Here is a 15,629-nt window from a genome sequence, read left to right on the forward strand (position 1 = left end):
GGACTATGGGGAAAGCAGAGAAGTAGCTTTCTCAGAGTGCCAGTGCAGGTGTGATGGTCCAATTGAGCTCTTTCTGTGCTGTTTCATTCAGTGGTTCTGTATGCTGCATTCATGACCACTGACGGAAGTCAAAGACTAAATTTCCCCACCAACCCCAATCCATTAGTCCCTGGTGTCAGTCTGGTATCTCGGAATACTGATACCTCATTTTCTCAACTCCCAAAACAAATCTGGAACTTTCAAATTGCCCAATCGGACAGTTAAAAATCCTTTTGAAATGTCCTGCACTGCGGTTTCATGGAATTTCCTTAACTGCCCTCCCTTGCCAGTACTAAGGGAGTGCGACACTCTCAGAGGTGCCATCTTTTCAATTACATGTTAATGTGAGGCCACGTGTGTCTGCTCTTCAGATAGATGTAAAAGAAAATCCCACGACACTATTCCAAAGAACATCAGGGGAGTCCTGCCCGGTGACCTGGCCAATAATTTTACCTCAGCCAACATCAGTCAAACAGATTATCTGGTCATTATCTCATTGTTCTTTGTGGGGGCTTACTGTGCAAAAGATAATATTACAATAGTGTGACGACAGTTTTTGTGTGCTTTATTGGCTGCAATGCTCTCTGGGAAGACATGAGGTAGTGAAAGGTTCTATATAAATGCAACTTCATTCCCTTTCATGAATGAATATAAGACAGATGGTTATTTTCTGGGACTTAATGATTGACATGGTCAGTGATTAACATCTCTGTGGAACATTCAAGGCAGTAGCTGCAGTGTGTTGATATAATGATGTTACCTAATTGGATGCTGTTCATTCTCCAAGTTAAGGCCATTGATTAAGGGTTATTTCACGTAATGATTGTTACAGTTGCCATCACAGTAACCATTGAAAGAACCTGCTCCATGGACCCCAGGCAGGCAAGTACTCATTGAATGGATTCTGTGATAGTCTGTCTCAGGGTGCTGGACATGAGCAACCATTGAAAAACAGTCCAACCACACATCGAAAATCACGGAACCAATTCACTCCTGGTGAAACTGATACTGGCTGAGGCACACTTTCTCTAGTGCAGAGTGAGGACCAGCGGAACTGACTAACACTGCCTTTCACTGATCAGTCACTGACTGCACTGACCCCATACACTCAGCGCATTCGCTGACTCCACATTATCACCCTGCTGACCCCACTCAATGGGCAAAATCATCCCAGATTCGTACTAAGCGTTGTAGCAGGCCAGAAAAAGGACATTTTACCTACCCGGCTGCAATGGCAGATTTTCGTACCATATCTTCCCATTCGCAGCGCGTCCCTCATAGCCGCTAGATTTGTCAAGGATGGTGATGACATGCAGTCCAGGCACCGGAACCTCATCTTCAGCATCCCGATGGTCTGCTCCACCAGGTTGCGAGCTGCAGCATGAGCCTCATTATAGCGTCGCTCTGCTGCAGTCTGAGGCCGCTGCACGGGTGTCATCAGCCACGGCCTCTGTGGTAGCCCTTGTCCCCGAGGAGCCAACCCTGCAGCCTCTGTGGACCCTGGAAGACGTCAGGGATCTGAGAGCGACTCAGGATGTAGGCATCGTGGACACTCCCTGGATACCGTGCGCAGACCTGCAGGATGTGTTTGTGGTGGTCACACACCAGCTGCACATTCAGTGAATGGAAGCCCTTGCGGTTGAGGTAGTCGACCACTTGTTGCTACAGAGATCTGAGCGCCATGTGAGTGTAGTCAATGGCACCCGTCACCTGGGGAAAATCTGAGATCTGGGCAAATCCCAGCGCTCCTGTTTCCTGGCTTTCCTGATTCTGGACGAAATGCACAAAGTTGTGTCCTTTTGTGAAGATGGCATCTGTGACCTCATGGATGTATTTGTGGGTGGTGGATTGTGAGATCCCACAGAGGTCACCTGTGGAGCCCTGAAAGGAGCCACTGGTGTAGAAATTGAGCACCGCTGTCACTTTCACAGCCACTGACAGTGGATGCCCTCCATGTCCCCGTGGCACCAAATCCTGCAGCAGGTGGCAGATGTGAGCGACCAGTTCCCTGGACACGCGTTGTCTTCAGTGACCCTGGTTCTTGGTCATCTACAGGAATGACAGGCGGTGTCTATAGACCCTGGGTGTCACTAGGCACCGACCAGCGATGGCTGTGGCTCTTCAGCGGCTTGTGTGGGAGCCCCAGCCACCCCTTCTTCCTGAGGGTGCTGCTCCCCACTCTGCCCAGCCAGGAGCTCAGTCACTCTCTTCTCCTTCGTCTTCTCTCTCTGTAATCCGCGAGGCATACAGCTAGGTCACCGGGCTCCATGATCCTGATGTACTCCTCCTGCAGGATGAGAGAGAGAGACACGTGGTTAACATGGGTGCACTAAGAACCTCTCCTGGTTAACTCTGAAGGCCCCTTAACACATCCCGGAGAGTGCTGGCCACCACTTGGATGGCCAGAGATTAGTGTCCTGCATGGCTGCCCGAAACCCCATCCTCCTCCGCCCCACTCCACCTGACCGATTGGCAGCAGCTTTGCCCATTGGACTGCATGCTGTGCTCTCAGCTCAGGCACAGACATTCTCCTAACCCACACTGCAAGGCTGCTCTGTTAGCTTGAACCATGGGGGAGACTGGTCCAAACCGGGATGATGACATTGCACAGGGGCTGTGAGCACCTCCAGCAGTAACTGCTCCATGAGCAGCTTTAGTGAGGAGATTGTACAACGTGTGCAGCCGCCCAACTGTTCTGCAGCCCCTAAAACACTCATTAGTTTGCAATCTGTGGCCAAGGGGTGAAAAGCTCTGGAGCTCTTGGTGGCACTTTGATGTCTCTACATTGCTTGAGTGGGCAGATAAGCTAGAGGCCTGACTCCAATCATATCAATGTGGCTGTGCCTGAACTGTCTCAGCTGTGGAGGAACGGTCACTTTATACACGGTGCCCCTGATGTATGGCTGCTTCCCTCCTGCTCCCCCACCCACATGTGCTTGCGCACTACCATCAGATTGGGCTGTCTTCCCCCCCCAGCTCACCCCAACGGCAGTGCAACCCTTGCACCCCCAACTTGCCCCACTCGCAATGCAGACTAGACCCCCCCAACTCGCCTCAACCCCAGTGCAGTCTCCCCCCTCCACAACTTGCTTCAACAGCAGTGTAGCTCTTGCCCCCACAACTCACCTCAGCCGCAGTGCCAACCTCCCCCCTCCCAGCTCGCCCCACCTCAGTGCAGACCTGCCCCCCCAACCAGCCTCACCCGCAGTGCAGACCTCCCCCCACACAACTCGCCTCAACGGCAGGGTAGCCCTTGCACCGCACTGTCAGCCAGCTGGGAAAAAACGATGTGCCTGTGCCCTCACTTGAATGCGCGATGCCTCACCCTTGAGGTCCATTAGGCGGCCCTGGTGAGCGCTGCCCAACCTCACTGTGCACTCACCTTCGCGCTCCCCTCGAAGTGCAGCCCGCCAGGTGCACGCCTTATAAATGCAATCACGCCGACGGGGGAGGGGGGTGGGGTGGTGATCTGGAGGGCTGGGCTGGGCCGAAAATGATATGCAGATGTTGCAGATGAAGTTCCCGACATGTGGCAGTGGGAAACTTGGCCCACCATTGCCAGGCGGAGCGGACGAGTGCAACCTCGTTTCACAATGTCGTGAAACCGATTTTTGGCCTTCCTGCCATATTGTCCACTCACCATGACGTCCAACGCCAGCGGGCACGAACAATTCTGCCCAATGACCCCACTTAATGACCCCACTCAATTAAAATGCCCATTTTTGCAATCCTTGCCTGAATGTAACAAATTGAATCTATAATGGGGCAACAGTGCTGTTACTTCATCTAATTGATAACGTTTTCCCTTTAAATGTTGGCCATACCTGTTATGCAGGTCATATTTGTGCATCTGCATCAAACCAGGGCAGCTGATTACTACCGCCCTGTATAATCTACTTGTACACAAGAACCAAACATCCTCATTTTGTCTGCATTGCTATTGGCATTTGCAATCAGAATTTTCAGCATCTCATTTCTCTTTGTTTGGCTCACTCCAATTTTCTCATCCTACGGAATATCGCTGAACTCCCACAAACGATTAGCTCTCTCTCCTAATGTGTGAGGAGAACGTCTTTAAGTGATGACTGCTGCTCTCTTAACTAATTCCAAACAGATTGAATTAGGGTTTAAAATTGTACAAAGAACCAAGGGATTTTTTTCTCTCTCTGGGTGCCCTTAGCAACTTGCAGCCAATGAAGCAGGGTTGGAACCTGCAGCCAATGGACCGAGAGGATTGAGAGGCTGTTGCCAGGTAGCTCATGGTAACTCGCAGCCAATGAGCCAACAGAATTGAGAGCTTTGCTGAGACACACTTTGTTGTATGGAATAGACAAATCTCTCCAGATAGCCATTCAACCTGTGGAACACTGGAGCTGGGAGAGACTCTCCAGGTACCAGGACCATACACTTAGACTCTGACTCATCGATACCTTAACTCCATGATTCCTGCTACTTATGGGAAGAAAGGCCTCCTGACATCACTCTGAACAGCCAAGCTCTAGTTTTAAGATTATGTCTCCTTGATCTGGATTCTCCACTGGAGGATATAGTTTCCCTCTATTTACCCTCTGAATTCCTTTAATCAGCTTAACCTTCTCAATTTGATCAACCCCTTCATCTTCTATACTCAAGGGGATGCAAGGTTAATCTATGCAAGCTATATAGTTTGGTGAAACATTAATAAGTCAACCTTAACAGGTATGGGAGGAATCAACCAATAAGGGACAAGCACCAATGAAAACTACCAATTACAAGCAGCAGTAAGAAAACAACCACTGATGAAAATAAAGAGAGTGGAGACAAAATGAAACCACTTTGGTTTGTCAGCCAGAGAATGGTTTAGAAATACAGCGCAGAAACAAGATCGTCAGTCTTGTTTGTGTTTATCCTTTGCAAGAGCAGTAATCCCATTTCCATGTGTCTCTTCTACTTTCATTTCATTTTCCTTCATTCATCTAATCAATCCAGTCCTACACATTTTTATAGTTTCTGCTCAATCACTAACCCTGGAGGTGAATTCCACTTTCTCATCGCTCCCCTTATGTCAAGAGGTTTCTCCTGTCCTCTGCCCTAATTTCATATTTAATGTTTAATTCCTGTCTCCTCATTTTAGAGCTCTTCATTACTGGAAATAGTTTATTGCACTCCCATCCCTTCATCATTTTAAATACCTCTATCAAAGATAGACGTGATCTTCTCTGTTCCACTGAAAACAGTCCCAGGTTTTTGAGTCTTTCTTTGTAAGTGTATTGCTTTACAATGTGTTGTACCCTCCCTAAAACCTCAATTTATGCATATGTAAAATGAATAATCTGTACACTCTCCAGTCCCACTGATGCCATTCCCATGTTCATATTTACAAAAACAATCACTTATATTTATGTCACACCTTTGATGTAATAAACCATCCCAAAGGACTTCTCAGGAGTGTTATAAAACAAAATATGACATTGAGTTATATAGGGAGATATTAAGTTAGCTGACCAAAGGCTTGCTCACTAAGATAGGTACGCAGATAATACACAAAGAGAGACCAAGAACTACGTGGTGAGAGACAGAGAACTATACAATGAGACACCAAGGATTACATTGTGAGAGACTGAGAACTATCCATAAGGTCATAAGAAATAGGAGCAGCAGTAGGCTATTTATCCCCTTGAGCCTGCTCCACCATGCAATCAGATCATGGCTGACCTGCATGTGGCCTTCACTCCACCTTCCTGCCTACTCCCACTCCACCACACACACACACACACACACACCCCCCCGCCCCCCCCCCCCCTCCTCAACCCCACCAACATAATTCTTGCCTCCGTTGCAGGTCAAAACTCTGTCTCACTCAGCCTTGAATATATTCAATGACCCAGCCTCCACTGCTCTCTGTGGAAGAGAATTCCACAGACTAACAACCCTCTAAGAGAAAAAATTCTTCTCAGCTCCATCTTAAATGGGAGATCCCACATTTTGAAACCATGTTACCTAGTTCGAGAGACCCCATGAGGGAAAAACATCTTCTCAGCATCCACCTTGTCTAGCCCCCTCAGAATCTTATATTTTCAATAAGATCACCTCTCGTTCTTCTAAACTCCAATGAGTACAGGCCCATCCTGCTCAACCTTTCCTCATAAGAGAACCCCTTTATTCAGGGATCAGCCTAGTGAACCTTCTCTGAAATGCCTCCAATGCAAATATATCCCTCCTTTAAATAAAGAGACCAATACCATATACAGTTCTTCAGGTGCAGTCTCACAACTGCCTGTTAAGTTGTAACAAAGCTTCCCTACTTTTATACTGCACCCCCCTTACATTAAAGGTCAATATTCCATCTACCTTCCTAATTACTTGCTGTACTTGCATGCTAACTTTTTCTGAATCATGTGCAATGACGCCCAGATCCCCTCTGTACCGCAGGATCCTGCAATCTCTCTCCATTTCCACTTAAATACTATTCTGCTTTTCTCACTTCCTGACTCCCCAAAGCCTGTCCACCATCTACAAGGCACGTGTCAGGAGTGTGATGGAATACTCCCCATTGCCTGGATGATGCAGCTCCCACAACATTCAAGAAGCTGGACACTGTCCAGGACAAAGCAGCCCGCTTGATTGGCACCACATCCACCAACATTCACTCCCTCCACCACCGATGCATAGTAGCAGCAGTGTGTACCATCTACAAGATGCACTGCAGAAACTCACCAAGGCTCCTTAGGCAGCACCTTCTAAACATGACTGCTACCATCTAGAAAGACAAAGGCAACAGATACATCAGGACACCACCAACTGGAAGTTCCCCTCCAAGCCACTCACCATCCTAATTGGAAATATATCACCGTTCCTTCACTGTCACTGGGTCAAAATCCTGGAATTCCCCCCCTAACAGCACTGCGGGTGTACCTACAACACATAGACTGCAGCGGTTCAAGAAGGCAGCTCACTACCACCTTCTCAAGGGTAACTAGAAATGGGCAATAAATACTGGCCCAGCCAGCGATGCCCATATCCCGTAAATGAATTTTTAAAAACGACCTCACATTTTACCACATTAGATTCCATCTGCCAAACTTTTACCCAGTCGCTTAACCTGTCTATGCCACTTTGCAGACTTTTGTATCGTCGCAACTTGTTTTCCAACTTACTTTTGTATTGTCAGCAAATTTGGCTGAAATACACTCAATCCCTTCATCCAGGTCATTAATGTAGATCGTAAATAGACGAGGCCTCAGCAATGATCCCTGTGGCACTCCACTAGTTACAGTTTGCCAAGTTGAAAATGACCCATTTATTCCAACTCTCTGTTCTTGTCAGTTAGCAATCCTCTATCCATGCTCAAGTATCACCCCAACACCATGAGCTCTTATCTTGTGTACTAAACTTTTATGCGGAACCTTACTGAATGCCTTTTGGAAATCCAAATACACTACATCTACTGGTTCCCCTTTATCCGCCTTGCTGGCTAGATCCTCAAAGAACTCTAATAAATTTGCCAAACACAATTTCCCTTTCATAAAGCCATGTTAACTCTACCTGAATGTATTATGATTTTCTAAATATCCTGCTGCTACCTCCTTAATGATGGATTCCAGCATTTTCCCAAAGACAGACGTTAGGCTAACTGGCCTATAGTTTCCTGATTTCTGTCTCCTTCCTTCTTGAATGGAGGTGTTACATTTGTGGTTTTCTAATCTACTGGGCCTTTCAAGAATGTAGGGAATTTTGAAAGATTACAACCAATGCATCCATTGTCTCTATTACCCACTTCTTTTAAGACCCTAGGTTGCAGGCCTTAAGGTCCAGGCAACTTGTTAACATTTAGTCCCATTAGTTTTCCTAGCACTTTTTCTCTTGTGATTGTGAATGTTTGATATTCCTCCCTCCCTCTTGTTTTACTTCTGTTCTTGGGATGTTTTTTGTGTCTTCTATTGTGAAGACGGATACAAAACATGTGTTCAAAATCTCTGTTCTTTTCTTGTTTCCTATTCTTAATTTCCCAATCTCATCTTCCAAGGGACTAACTCTCACTTTAGTAGTTATTTCCCTTTTCAGACATTTGTAGAAGCTTTTACTGTCTAATTTTATATGTCTCAATAGTTTTCTCTCAATTTCTAATTTTGCTCTTTTTTTAGTCATCCTTTGCTGGTTTCTAATTTTTTCCCAATCTTCTGGCCTACCACTAATCTTTGCAGCATTGTAAACCTTTTCTTTCAATGTGATACCATCCCTCACTTGCTTAGTTATCCGCAGATGGTGCATCCTTCTCATAAAGCCTTTTTCAATGGAATATATCTTTGTTGAAATTTATAAAATATCTCCTTAACTGTCTGCTACTGTCATACCTTTTAACCTATTTTTACATTCTACTTTAGCCAATTCTGTCTTCATATCATTATCATTACCTTTATTTAAGTTTAAGACACTAGTTTTAGAGCCACATTTCTCACCTGCAAGTTGAATGTGAAATTTTATCGCGTTATGCTTACTCTTGCCTAGAGAACCCTTACTATGATGTCATTGATTTATAGTCATAGAGGTCTATAGCACAGAAAAAGGCCCTTTGGCCCATTGAGTCTGCGCCGGTCAAACAAGTACCTAACTATTCTAATCCCATTTTCCGGCACTAGGCCCATAGCCTTGTATGCCATGGCTTCACAAGTGTACATCCAAATACTTATTAAGTGTTATGAGGGTTCCTGCCTCTATCACCCTTTCAGGCAGTGAGTTCCATATTCCCACCACCTTCTGGGTGAAAAAATTCTTCCTCACATCGTCTCTAAACCTCCTACCCCTTACGTTAAATCTATGCCCCCTGGTTATTGATCCCTCCACCAAGGGGAAAATTTCCTTCCTGTCTACCCTATCTATGCCCCTCATAGTTTTATACACCTCAATCATGTTCCCCCTCAATCTCCTCTGCTCCAGGGAAAATAACCCCAGTCTGTCCAATCTCCCCTCATAACTAAAACCCTCCAGCCCAGGCAACATCCTGGTAAATCTCCCCTGCACTGTCTCTAGTGCAATCACATCCTTCCTATAATGCGGATTCCAAAACTGCATGCAATACTCGAGCTGTGGCCTAACCAGAATTTTATACAGATCCAGCATAACTTCCCTGCTCTTATATTCTATGCCTTGGCTAATAAAGGCAAGTATCCCATATGCCTTCTTAACCACCTTGTCTACCTGTCCCGCTACCTTCATCCTGTCTCATTAGACATTACCAGCTCTAAAATTGCATATTCCATGGTTCGTTTGAGAATGAATTGTTCTAAGGAACTGTGCTTAATACACTCCAGGCTACCTTTGCCAATCTGAATCTTTATGAAGATTAAATATCCCACAATTATTGCAGTACTTTTCTTACAAGCATCATTATTTCTTGACTTATATTCTGTCCTATAATGTAGCTACTGTCAGGGAGCTGCTAACCTACTCCCACCATTGACTTCTTTCCTTTGGTATTCCTTATTTCTTCCCAAGCTGATTCAACATCTTGATCTTCAAAAGCAAGATCATTTTCACTGTTGTATTGATCTCATACTTCATTAAGAGGGCTATCCCACATTATTTTCCTTTCTTCCTGTCCTTCTGAAATGTAAAATATGCTTGAATATTCAGGTCCCAGCCTTGGTCACCTTGTACCCAGGTTTCTGTAATAGCCATCATATCATACACAGTTATTTCTATTTGTGCCATCAATTCAGCCATCTTAAGGGGCCACATACTTTCAGATAAAGAGCTTTTAACTCTATCTTTTTAGCATTTTCCCTATACTGACCTTATTTGCTGATGTCCTCTTACATTTCAAAAACAGAATTACCTGGAAAAACTCAGCAGGTCTGGCAGCATCGGTGGAGAAGAAAAGAGTTGACGTTTTTATCTGCTCTTACATTTGTATGTTCTGTCCTTTCCTGTCGCCCTCTGGTTATCATTACCCATCATTACTCTGCACTATTGCGTTGCCTTGTCCTTTGACTTTCCAATTCTTCACTCAGTGAACCATCCTCCCCACTATTTACAGCCCTTCCTGTAGCCCTTGTTATATGACATGATTGGTCCTAGCACAGTTCAGGGATTTTTCTTTATTCTTTCGTGGGATGTGAGCATCACTGACAAGGCCAGCATTTATTAACCATTCCAAATTGTTCTTGAACTGAGTGGTTTGTTAGGCCATTGCAGAGGACAATTAAGAGTCAACCACATTGCTGTGGGTCAGGCCAGACCAGGTAAGGATGGCAGATTTCCATCCCTAAAGGACATTAATGAACCAGATGGGTTTTTACAACATTCGATGATAGTTTCATGGTCACCATTACTAAACCTAGCTTTATATTCCAGATTTATTAATTGAATTTAAATCCCAGCAATTGCTGTGATGGGATTTCATGTTCCTAGGGCATTAGCCTGGGCCCCTGGGTTACCAGTTCAGTAACATTAACACTACACCACACTGTCTCCCTGACTGTCCCAATGGTGCAAATCCACCTTTCCCAAGTAATGGGGCCCGTGAATCAAAATCCATTTCTCTTGCTCCAATCTTTGAGCCACACATTCAGCTCTCTGATCTAACTTTCTCTTTGCCAATTTGAACATGGTTCTGGCAGTAATTCAAGTAACCCTTTGTAGTTCTGCTTTTTAATTTAGCCCCTAGTTGTTCACACCCCTTAAACAGAACTTCTTCCCTAGTCCTACTGATGTCACTGGTACCCACATGATCATGACAATGAGATCCTTTCCCTCCCGCTGTAAGTTCATCTCCAGCCCTGAAGAGATGCCCTGAACTTGGGCACTAGACAGGCAACACAATCTTCAGGACCACGGCTTCAGAGCACAGTGTCTATCCTCCTAACTATACTGTCCCCTACTACAAATACATTCGCTTTTACTCCCCCACCTGAATGCCTCCCTGTCCCATGGTGCCGTGGTCAGTTTGCTTATTCTCCCTGCATTCCCTGCTCTCGTCCACACAAGCTGAAAGAACATTGAACCTGTTGGACAAGTTCAAAGGCTATGGCTCCTTTGTTGCCACATTCTGGAAACCCACACCTGCCTCACTTGCAGTCACAACCCATGTCCCTGACCATGGAGCAAATTGGTTTGAGAGAGAGAAGAGTGGGTCTAAGACTAGTATTTTAAACTTAAATAAGGGCAATTATGAAAGCATGAAAGCACAGCTGGCTAAAGTGACCTGGAAAATTAGGTTAAGGGATAGGTCAGTAGAGATGCAGTGGTAGACGTTTAAGGGGATATTTCAGAATACACAGAATAGATCCATTCAAATGAGAAAGAAATATTCCAAGGGGAGGACTCACCATCCGTGGCTAACTAATAAATTTAAAGATAATGGGTGGCGTTTTCCCAAATTTGCACTGTATGGTAGCAGGCGGGTAAAACAACGTTTACCCACTGGCCGCGATGGGGGGTTTTCACACCGTATCATCCTGAACCCGTCTCATTATTTATACACTCCCAGGAAACACGCCGTTTCCATGGCAGGCGGGCTCTCATTCGCCCCCCCCCTGCACCATCACCCTGCCGCTGCAACACGCCGGGCACCATGTTTAAAGCCCACAAGTACACATCCCAGTGCTTTCAGCTCACCACTGCTCACGGAAAACATGGCCCTGAAACTGAAGAAGACGGCAGGTCCCAGGTTCAGTAACACGTCCCTCGAGTGACTTTTGGATGCCATGGAGGCCTGCCGGGATGTCCTCTACCTCCGCTCTGGCCGCAGGATGGACAGCGGTGTCACCAACCAAGCTTGGGGGACGGTGGCAGTGGTGGTCAGCGCCAATGCCCTGCAGAGGAGGACAGCCACCCAGTGTTGCAAGAGAATGAATAATCTCCTCCGTTCTGCCAGGGTAAGTCACTCTTCTCATCACTCCCAACTCTCACACTCACAAACCCATCACACATCCACAGGGCCCTCACTCGCTGCCAGTTCAAGGGACATCACCATTCACTCTCACACATTCACCATCATTGTCCCCATCCCATCCATGGGACCACTCACCACCCACACAGACCAGGCACACTTATCATCTGGCCTGGCAGGCATCCTGCTTACACCCTCTCTATCCCTATCCATACAGGACAAACTGGGATACAACAAGAGGGAGAGGTCACAGACCGGTGGAGGGATGCTGGAATTAAAAGTTCTGACAGAATTCGAAAACAGAGCCATCCAGCTGGCCGGCGATGACCGGGACCATTCCTGTGCTGACGGTGAGGTCGGTGCTGCTCTAACAAGTGAGGATCCAGCAGTGCAACATCCATCAGACAACCAAGCTGTGAGTGATGTGTCCTCTTTCACAGGCCACTGCCACGCACTAATTATCCGGAAGATATAGATGGGATGGTCACATGGGCAGATAAATGGCAGATGGAATTTAACCCTGAAAAGTGTGAGGTGATACACTTTGGAAGGAGTAATTTGACAAGGAAGTACTCAATGAACAGCATGGCACTAGGAAGTAGTGAGGAGCAAAGGGACCTTGGCGTGTGTATCCATCGATCTCTGAAGGCGGAGGGGCATGTTAGTGGGGTGGTGAAAAAGGCATATGGGACACTTGCCTTTACCAATCGAGGCATAGATTACAAAAGTAGGGAGGTCATGTTGGAGTTGGAAAGAACCTTGGTGAGGCCACAGCTGGAGTACTGTGTGCAGTTCTAGTCTCCACATTATAGGAAGGGTGTGTTTGCATCGGAGAGGTTGCAGAGGACATTCACCAGGATGTTGCCTGGGATGAAACATTTAAGTTATGAAGAGACGTTGGATAGACTTGGGTTGTTTTTGTAGGAGCAGAGAAGACTGAGGGGTGACCTGATCGAGGTGTACAAGATTATGAGGGGCATGGACAGGGTGGATAGGGAGCAGCTGTTCCCCTTAGTTCAAGGGTCAGTCACGAGGGGACATAGTTCAAGGTGAGGGGCAGGAGGTTTAGGGGGGATGTGAGGAAAAACCTTTTTACCCAGAGGGTGGTGACGGTCTGGAATGCACTGCCTGGGAGGGTGGTGGAGGTGGGTTGCCTCACATCCTTTAAAAAGTACCTGGATGAGCACTGGGCACATCATAACATTCAAAGCTATGGGCCAAGTGCTGGTAAATAGGATTAGTTAGATAGGTCAGGTGTTTCTCACGTGTTGTTGCAGACTCGATGGGCCGAAAGGTCTCTTCTGCACTGTGTGATTCTGTGATTCTGTGATCTCCACAGGCACATCTGGGGAACAGCCGACGGAGTCCATGACCCAGGGCCTCCAATCAAGACCCAAAGAAACCCCTGAAGAGGATTCTGAAGGGGAATCTGAAAGCACCCTCCCTGAAGTCCTGTCACCGTGCTCACCCACACCCTCCACCAGCGCAGAAACACATGCCTCAGTGGGACCTAGCTTCAGAGTAGCCTCGGGGTCACAATCTGGTGAGCACATCACACTGTCTGATCCACAGCAGGCGGAGGCAGGGACTTCCCAGGTCCCCGGCATTCGGAGGGCAGCTGGAGGCCAGAACGTTGCTGAGTCTGAGTCGGATGAGGAGCCTCTGGACTCAGTCATGCCACAGTTGCTGGAGCTGCAAAGGCAAACTCGGGAACATCAGGAAGGGATGTCCGCTGTACTCCTCAGATTGCAAGGCACGATGGAGGAGTCCGTCCGCCTTCAGGCTGAGGTGATAGCGCCAGCATTGCAGCGCACCGAGATCAACACTGGTAGGATGGCGGCCGCCATGAAGCCCTTAGTCCTGGATGTCGGTCCTGCACTGCTGCACGGAGTCAACTCCAACACTGAAGCCATGGTTGGCCTCCAACAGTGTGTAGGTGAGAGGGACGCGGGGCAGCTCGATCTCACTCCAGCTTCCCCTTCTCCTCAAGGAGTCAGACAGGGGCCCTCAGGCACCCATAGGGAGGAGGATCAGCAGGTGCACTCCCCAGGGTCATCCACCCAGGTGATTCCGGGAGTGTCCGGCCCATCCGAATCCCCTCTTCCTGTGACCCCAGCAGCTCCACTTCCACAGGCTGAGGAGGTGCCACTGACACACAGCAGGAGCCCGAAAGCAGGCCGGGGCCCTCCAGGTCTCAGCCCTCCAGAGGACGCCTGCCAAGGTCATCACAGACAGGGAGTCGCAGTCAGCAGGCGGCCTCCACCTCTGCTGTGGATGTCCGGGGAGCACCAAGATATAGTGGCACGGTTAGGACTGTTAAGGAAAATTAGTTGCACAGCCTGGGCACGGGTGTTAATCACTTGTACATAATGTTCACTATTGTTAATAAACTTCTAAGAATGTCTCTCTGCCTGTGGCTCCTTGTTCTGATGAGCAGTGTTTGTGTCACTCAGATGTGAAACCTTTCTGCACAAGATAAAGGCAGGTGTCTCAGTCCAGGGCCTCTTCCCTGTGCTCTGTGCAGCCTCCAGGCCACAGTGATGGTCCAGCCTCACACTCCCTGGAAACATTACTGATGCCTGCACCTCGGCTGTGCTGGTCATTGCTGCCAGAATGGAGTGGGCAGGTGGCACAGAGTTCCATCATTCTCTCTGTGTGCTCTCAGCGCCTTTAAGGTGGGGCTGCCCCCATCTCTTCAGTGTCTGTGACCAGTGATGCTGTGCACCAGCTCCCGAGGGGCTCAGGTGCTGAAGGCGGATAAAGCATCAGATGATTTTAAAGTTTCATGGCTGTGTCTCTATGACATGACCCTGATTACAGAGTGCAAGTGAGCTGCCCTCGGCCAGACAGGAGTCAGACATTCTCAGAGGCTGTGTCTATGGAGTGTCCTCACTGCATGTTGTCATCATCCTCGTGCGATCGAGTGACTATTAGGGCCTCCACTGCATCTCCATGACAGGTGCATTCTCGCAGAGGGTATTGGCACTGCCATAAGCCAGACTGGAGTCAAACGTTCACAACTGTGATGTGAAGATCAATGGTGTCTCCTCACTGCATGTCGTCATCATCCTCCACAAATCTGGCAGCTATAAGGGCCTCCCGAGCACTCCTGCCTCATCTGGCCAGTGCAAGGGCCTCATATCCGTCATTATTGCCTCAGAGGACCCCCTCACCCTTAACCCCATCAGAGGAGACCTCCAGTTCCTCCATCTCCTCCTCAGGCAGCTCCTCACCCTGTTGGAGCGCCAGGTTGTAAAGGGTGTAGCAGACGATGATTTGTGACACCCTCTGTGGGCTGTATTGCAGGGCTCGACCAGACTGGTCCAGGCACCGGAACCTCATCTTCAGCATCCCGATGGTCCGCTCTACCTGGTTGCGAGTTGCAGCATGAGCCTCATTATAGCGTCGCTCTGCTGCAGTCTGAGGCCGCTGCATGGGTGTCATCAGCCACGGCCTCTGTGGGTAGCCCTTGTCCCTGAGGAGCCAACCCTGCAGCTTCTGTGGACCCTGGAAGACGTCAGGGATCTGTGAGTGACTCAGGATGTAGGCGTCATGGACACTCCCTGGAAACCGTGCACAGACCTGCAGGATGTGTTTGTGGTTGTCACACACCAGCTGCACATTCAGCGAGTGGAAGCCCTTGTGGTTGATGTAGTGGACCCCGTGTTGTGAGGGAGAGCTGAGCACCACGTGAGTGCAGTCAATTGCACTCTGCACCTCT

General features: G+C 47.8%; 1 protein-coding gene across 1 annotated transcript in view; it reads left to right on the plus strand.

Moving 5' to 3' along the window:
• LOC144692683 (putative voltage-dependent R-type calcium channel subunit alpha-1E) overlaps positions 1-15,629 on the plus strand; it is a 902,642-nt gene that overhangs the window by 475,696 nt on the left and 411,317 nt on the right. The gene's annotated exons all lie outside the window — the stretch shown is intronic.

Source organism: Cetorhinus maximus, chromosome 17 (assembly GCF_964194155.1).
Source record: "Cetorhinus maximus chromosome 17, sCetMax3.hap1.1, whole genome shotgun sequence".
Taxonomy (NCBI): Eukaryota; Metazoa; Chordata; class Chondrichthyes; order Lamniformes; family Cetorhinidae; genus Cetorhinus; species Cetorhinus maximus.